A 7,261-nucleotide genomic window follows, 5' to 3' on the forward strand; every position below is an offset into this window, starting at 1 on the left:
ATGAGGATATTCGAATACTTCCGAGAGGATGAGAGGTTTAATGTTCCAGAAACGCGAGGAGTTAAATGCGAGGAGATAGCCTTTTACGTTTCGCCTTCGAAGTCGAATGCGTGACCTTCGGCTTCTGCCCTACCGGAAGGCGCATAACGTCACTTCCTATGCCATCTGACGTCACAGGCGCTTGAACTTTAAAAATTAATTTAAAAAAAACTACTTATCGCATCGCAAAAATTTTTTCGCCTATGATGTTCATACATGTTACTCTATCATATAAAAATAAAATTGAAAAATCGAAAACTTCCCTATTGATGGAACACGGAAGAATGATCTTTTATGGAGTCCGATTTGTAAATTTGTTATTCTAAGTTGTAAATATTTTGTTAATATAGTGAGTTTTTCGTTTAGATAGTATTGTGCATTTTCTTTAGTCAATTTCAAAAACTCTCTAAGCAATAAAAGATGCAAGCGACCAAGAAGAATCAGCAAACGGTAAGATTTTTACCTACAGTTTCAATTTAAGATACCGATTAGTACATTTTTGCGTTAACGCAAAACGTTTACGCCATTTCGTTCACGCCAACGCTGACAGCTCCAAATGAAATAAAAGTTACCGAAAACTGATCAAAAACTATTACTAATGTCAAAATAATGCATAACTAAAAGAAAAACATTTCAATCTCTGCACCTGGAAGTTTTTTTTAAATGAAAACACATTGTCTTAAAATACATGTCGAGTGCCAAACTGTAGATAATGCTGCCATCTAGCAACCATGCTGCCAAAGTCTTCGCCAAGCCCTTCCACTAGTCACATGATACATCTATGAACCAATTTTCTTCATCAGCAAGAATGAGAAAGCTCGGTCTACTCTTATTATTAGTCTATGCTCTAAATATCACCAACAGTGGCTAAATTGAAAACAAATTTAAAATTAAAAAAAAAACATCGGCAAATTTGTCACCAAGTTGGCGAAAAAACTTGGCGACCAAAAGACTGGCGATATATCTCCAAGTGTCCGACAAATTATAACACCGCTTATGTTTGCTTCGAAATTAACAGTGATTTCCCCCCAAAAAGGGGCAAAAGACCCCCTTAGGAGCATCCGAATGCAACCAAAAGGGAAGGTGCACCACTAGGCCCCACTAGGAGTCTACGTACCAAATTTCTACTTTCTAGGACATACCGTTTTTGAGTTATGCGAGATACATATACACATACGTACATACGGATGTCACGAGAAAATTCGTTATAATTAACTCGTGGGTCGCCAGAATGCATATTTCGGGTGTCTGTACGTTCCTAGGCATATATCCACGTGTGGTCGGGTCGGAAAAAATTCAACATTCATCCCGGGGTGAGAAAAATGGAAATTAAAGCCGATTTTTGAGTGAAAATCTTTTCGCGAATACAATACTTTCTTTTTTTGTAAAAGGCAGTAAAAAGGATAAAAGATTTCATTGAAGTTAAAGGAAAGTGAAACTCAAATTTAAGAAACAAAATTACTATAAATGGCGTTTTCTGATCACATCGATAAATTAAGCAATTCTAAAAATATCTTCTTCTGATGTCTGACGGAAGAGAAAGTAATTACTCTTCTGAAGGTTAAAAACCTCTGGAAATAAAGCGTCTGTACAGTAAGATAATTTCCTGAATGTCTGCATTAACTTTTCGAACGTTATTTCCGCTCTGTGGACGTGAAACTATAAATAGAGAAGACGGGATAGAAGGGGGGAAAGGGGGTAGGAGAAAATTGCTAAATTTAAAGACATTTCCTACTTTAAATATTAAATATAAAAGTATGAGAAGCGTTTAATTTGGAGCTGTGATTTTTAATCTACTTTCTTGTAAAAGTGAAACATATTTTTAAAAGAAATCAATAAAGAAAAATAAAGCGATAAAACAAAAGCATGAATTCGAAATGGAGAAATTTATTTGTCAGTATGTTTGTTTGCCTGTCTGTTTGCTTCCTAACAGCTTCGGAGAGAGGGTAAATAAAATACATTTCATTTTAAAGGATCTTAAAAACATTTAAAATATATTCTAATTTCTTATTACAATTTTTTAGGTCAGCAATGTTCTTTTTTTTTTCTTATTCTCAGTACTTTAAAAAATTCTGAAAATGGAGCTCGATTGAAATCTATACCTCTAATACTTCTTTGTTTTATATTGCTCCTATGACAATTGGAGTTACTACTAGGAGCAATGTTACAATTTTGTTGCAAATGACTAATTATTCAAAAAAATTGAAAACAAATAATCCAAATATACGCAGTCCACAAAACCTCACGTACACAAGCGATGATGCAAGTCGTAGAGATATTTCCTACTTTTGCCTACTACCCCTTCTTGGTTTTACTGCAGTAGACGTGCTATAGTAAGGAAGACCGTTTTACAGACACGCAAGGTTCGATTTGTTATAAGGATCTCTAATTACGGTGAAGCAAAGAAAACAAACAATTTTATTTTCGAATCGCTATAGCGTGGAAAATTGCGATTGGGGGTGACTTAAGAAAAAAACAAATTCTGAAATCGAATAATATTTTCCAATTTCGCAACTCGCCTAAAAATTCCAAAAATTGAAAATTTCACCATTTTTTTGTGATTTTTGAAAGTTTTGCTTCAATATTTTTTTAATGCTATTATAGGACAAAAAAAAAAAAAATGTTACATTGGATATAACTATACCAGAAAAGTAGATAGTTTTTTTTCTTTATAGATAATGTTTCGATTCCCCAATTCCGTGAAAATAACAAAAAAATGCATTTTTTTAAATAAATATTTTTCGTAAATTTAAACGAATTTTCGTCAAATACGGCAGAACATCGTTTATCCGGGCCCCCGTTTATTCGGATCTCTTGTTTATCTGAATCAAATTTATTGAGTTTAAAAAACATTCATTTACTTAAATAACAATTTTGAACTATGATCGCAAGAACGGTACTATAAATACGCCAAATATACGGTTTTTGTTTTGATTAAACGTGCAACTCCTGCATAGAACTTACTACAAAGTGTAGTACTGTTAAAAATTCTGTAAATAGTAATTACCTTTATGATTAATTTGTTGTAATCTAGCTAAATTTGGCGTTTATTCCATTATCTTTCATCTAAAATTATCTTAGTAACGTAACCTGTAAATAGTTTCTTGGAATGAATATAGAGCCCCTTACATTCGACTGAAGTTATACGCCCCCCCTCCCCATTTCTGAATGATAAGATTTGTGAATGGAACAAAAAGAAAATATGAGAAATTGGTAGAACGTAGTAGGATTTTCTGGATATTTCTTTGCTGGGTATAAAACGCCGGGCGTCTTGTGAAGGAGAGAGTCAATTTGCCTTCTAACTGTGGAGTCTCGTTTCAGCCGATGCGTTGGAAAGGGTATATTAGCCTTTGCGCTTTGTTTTTGCGTATTTTGATGTAAATGCGTGTGTTAATGTTGAGTTAATGGTGTTAGTTGATATTTGCCTAATTGCTATGGTTTATTTAGCAGTTGTTAACGATATTTCTTGTACATAGTTGTAAATAAATCTCCTGTGCTTTCTCAAGCACTGTGTCGTCATTTAAAGAAAATTTGAAATTGCACCGAACTCGTAACAGTACCAATTTAACTAACAGCATGGTGTACTCGGAGCGTCACACAATGAGGCGAAAACGTCAAAAAGCGTTTAAAAATGTTTCTAAACCTCTCTCGCTTGTTTGTTTACCCAGGCATGTTATTATGAAGGTTTTTCGATTTGTTTGGGCTCTGGGTCCAAAGTTCACAGGTTTACGCAGCTAATTCCTTTTCAAGGTCTTTCTACAGACCATTTATGACTAAATAGTATTAATTTCTAAGAGGATATAGGAGGACATTTTTTTTTTTTTTTTGTAGAGTGTTTTGAGAAAGATTATATTGAATTCCCAAGTTTTCGGTGCTGATAAAAACCGATTTTCGGTTTGAGAATTCGATTATTCATCTTTTTCGTCAAATTACTATCGTTGGACACGAGAGAAATTCAATATACCCGCCTTTAATAAGAAAAAAAATATAGACTGCTTAAAATCAATTTTTATAAATTCTCTCACTTATGGTTCTTCTACTTTCTAAAGGCTCCCTTCAGCTTTGTATTGGACGAAGGGTTCTAAAATTCCAGTTATGATTGCCTAAGAGGTAGGTCTGTGCAAATTTATTGATTCTAAATTGGTTTAATATAGGAAAAAAAAAACATTTATAAGCGTTTTTTTGGCGTTTTCGCCCCACTGTCCGTCAGTCCGATATCACTTCAGCTGAACTATAAATTATGTATTTGCAAGAAACGATAATATACAGTTGAACTCGGGCGAAATGTCAAAAATTTACGAATTTATTCGTATAAGCCGTTTTTAGTAATGACCGTGAATGAGTAATGATGTGAATAAACGAAGAAATGCTTACCTCTATATGTTTAGAAAATATTACTACTAATACACACAATGTAATCTATTAGTATATTCAGAAAAGAATCACTTGTGTCTTATCAATGAATGTTTTTTGAAAATATTGAAGTAGGAAAATGATAATAGACAATCGCGGAATAAGTCTCAATCTACAATGAAAAGTTTTATCTTAAGAAATTTAAATGTGTACCGGTACACAGATGTGCGGGCTTTATTTTCTATGCAAAATAATTAATATTTTCTTCTCGATACGCAATAAGATTTCTACTACCTAACAAATTGATGAATAATTTCTAAAACAGAAAATTACAGTATTCAACCACGAACATTTTACTTGTGAGTCCCTCTGTTCATGGGTTGGGAACCGCTGCCGTATAGTTTAGGACATACACTTCAAGAGATTCAATTTTTGTTGTATTGATTTTTTTTTTATTGGTTCGTTTTTAGTTATTTCTTTCTTTTACAAAAAAGGAAGTATTGTATTCGCAAAAAAAATTTCACTCAAATATTGGCCTTAATTTCCATTTCGTTCACCCCTGAATGAATGTTGAGTTTTTTTTTTTTTTCAACTCGACCACACGTGGATAAGTACCTAAGAACGTATAGACACCCGAAATATCCATTTTGACCATCCCTGAGGTAATTAAAACGAGTTTTCTCGTGACGTCCGTATGTACGTATGTATGTGCGGATGTATGTCACATAACTCACAAGATCGATATGTCCTAGAAAGTTGAAATTTGGTACGTAGGCTCCAAGTGTGGTCTAGTTGTGCACCTCCCTTTTTGGGGGGAAATAACTTTTAATTTCAATGAAAACTCAAGTGTGTTATAATTTTGCAAACACTTGGCGATATTTCGCCAAACTCTTGATCGCCAAGTTTTTCGCCAACTTGGCGACAAATTTAGCGACTTTTTCTTTTTATTCCAAATCTGGTTTCATTTTGGCCACTATTGGCAATGTTTAGAGAGTTGACCGTTGAATCACATTAAAGTGTCTAATATTGGGAAAATTAATCTGTATAAACGTTTTTTTGCTCTGGTTCGCAACAAACTTGGGGTAAAAATATTTAAAGTGTTTCTTTGCTTAATCCAAGGCACTACTATCATTAATTTGACGTAAAAGGAAGTCATGTGATGCACACATTAGCTCGGTTTTTTTCCCCTCACTCAGCGCAGTATTTCATTAAGACTGCTTTAAAAAAAGGGTTTGAGTTGAAATTGGATTTTCTAAGGATGTAAGTTTTCAACATTTCTATTGCTGTTGCTTTCGATTCCTTTTCGTGTAATTTTGATTTTAAAGTGAAGACAATTTATGGCCCTAGATCTCACAGCATAAAGGATTTATTAAACTGGAGAGAATTTTTCCCCTGTTGCTGCTCCTCATTCATCCGCTTTAAATGTGGGAAAGAATTGATTGAAAACATCGTCAAACCCTTCCCACATTTCAAACGGCGGGATTGTAGCAATTTTATTCAAAGAAGAAAGAAAAAAAAATCGTTTTCTTATTTCAAAAATAATGAAAGCGTTTGGAAAATATCGTTACTTGCCTCCCTTTTTTCCCTTTAAAATGAAGTAAAGTTAAAATAACTCATTCTACTTTTTTTTTTAAATCAAGAATCAAGGTACTTACTTACTATTAGAAAAAACATCACACACACACAAAATAAATAAATAAATAAATGAACCGTTGTTGAGATTTCACGCAAACTGTCACATTTTAACCAGATTCCTTTTTAACCCCCGACACACAAAGAAAGGGGGTTTATAAGTTTGACGTGTTTGTGTATCTGTGTGTCTGTTTGTGGCACTCTTGCGCCTAAACGGATGGACCAATTTTGAAAAAAATTTTTGGAGAGTTGATCGAGAGTGTAGCGGCGATAGCTAGGTTGCATCTTTGGGTGACATTAATAGGGAAGTTGCAACCTACTAGATGTTCATATCTTGGCTATTGGATATTGTTAATTAACCCTCAAAACTAAAAAATTCACCATCGCCGAATTTTAAAACACCGTGGTTGATTTTTAATGAATTTTTAAAAATCCATGCGCAAAAGTGCGCTCTTCTGAAACATCACGAGCCTAAGTCACAGGGCGCAACTGGGCAGCCTTCCGCCGAAGATCCCTTGTTTTCGCTAGGAATATTTTGAGCGCGCTGATATTTTTATTTTTTAGAAATTCAATAATCCTTTTGAACACACTACGGTGGCCGGATTCGTTAAAGCACGATCTAAATAATCTTCCTCGTGTAACATCAATGATGATATTCGAATATTTCCGAGAGGATGAGAGGTTTAATGTTCCAGAAACGCGAGGAGTTAAATGCGAGGAGATAAGCCTTTTACGTTTCGTCTTCGAAGTCGAATGCGTGACCTTCGGCTTCTCCCCTATCGGAAGAGCGCATGACGTCACTTCCTATGCCATTCGACGTCACAAGCGCTTGAACTTTAAAAATTAATTTAAAAAAACTACTTATCGTATCGCAAAATTTTTTTCACCTATGATGTTCATACATGTTACTCTATCATATAAAAATAAAATTGAAAACTTTCCTATTAACGAAGATATTTATTTAAAACCTCTAAAACGTCATTCGCGATTTTTAAAGTGAAAACATAGTTAAAAATTTTAAAATTTAATGCCAAAAGATAGAGAATTTTTTCTGTCTGATAGAATGTGTTTGGAACGTCCCTGTTTCGTAGAATTCGAATTATAAAGTTTTTTAAAAGCAGATTTTAACACCAGCTAAGCCTTTATTCACGCGATTGATCACCGAATTCATTGCTGACCGACAAGGAAATAAAACGCAATGATTTAAAATTTTTATCTGTCGCCAGTTTCTATTTAA

This window comes from Uloborus diversus, chromosome 7, assembly GCF_026930045.1.
Source record: "Uloborus diversus isolate 005 chromosome 7, Udiv.v.3.1, whole genome shotgun sequence".
NCBI lineage: Eukaryota > Metazoa > Arthropoda > Arachnida > Araneae > Uloboridae > Uloborus > Uloborus diversus.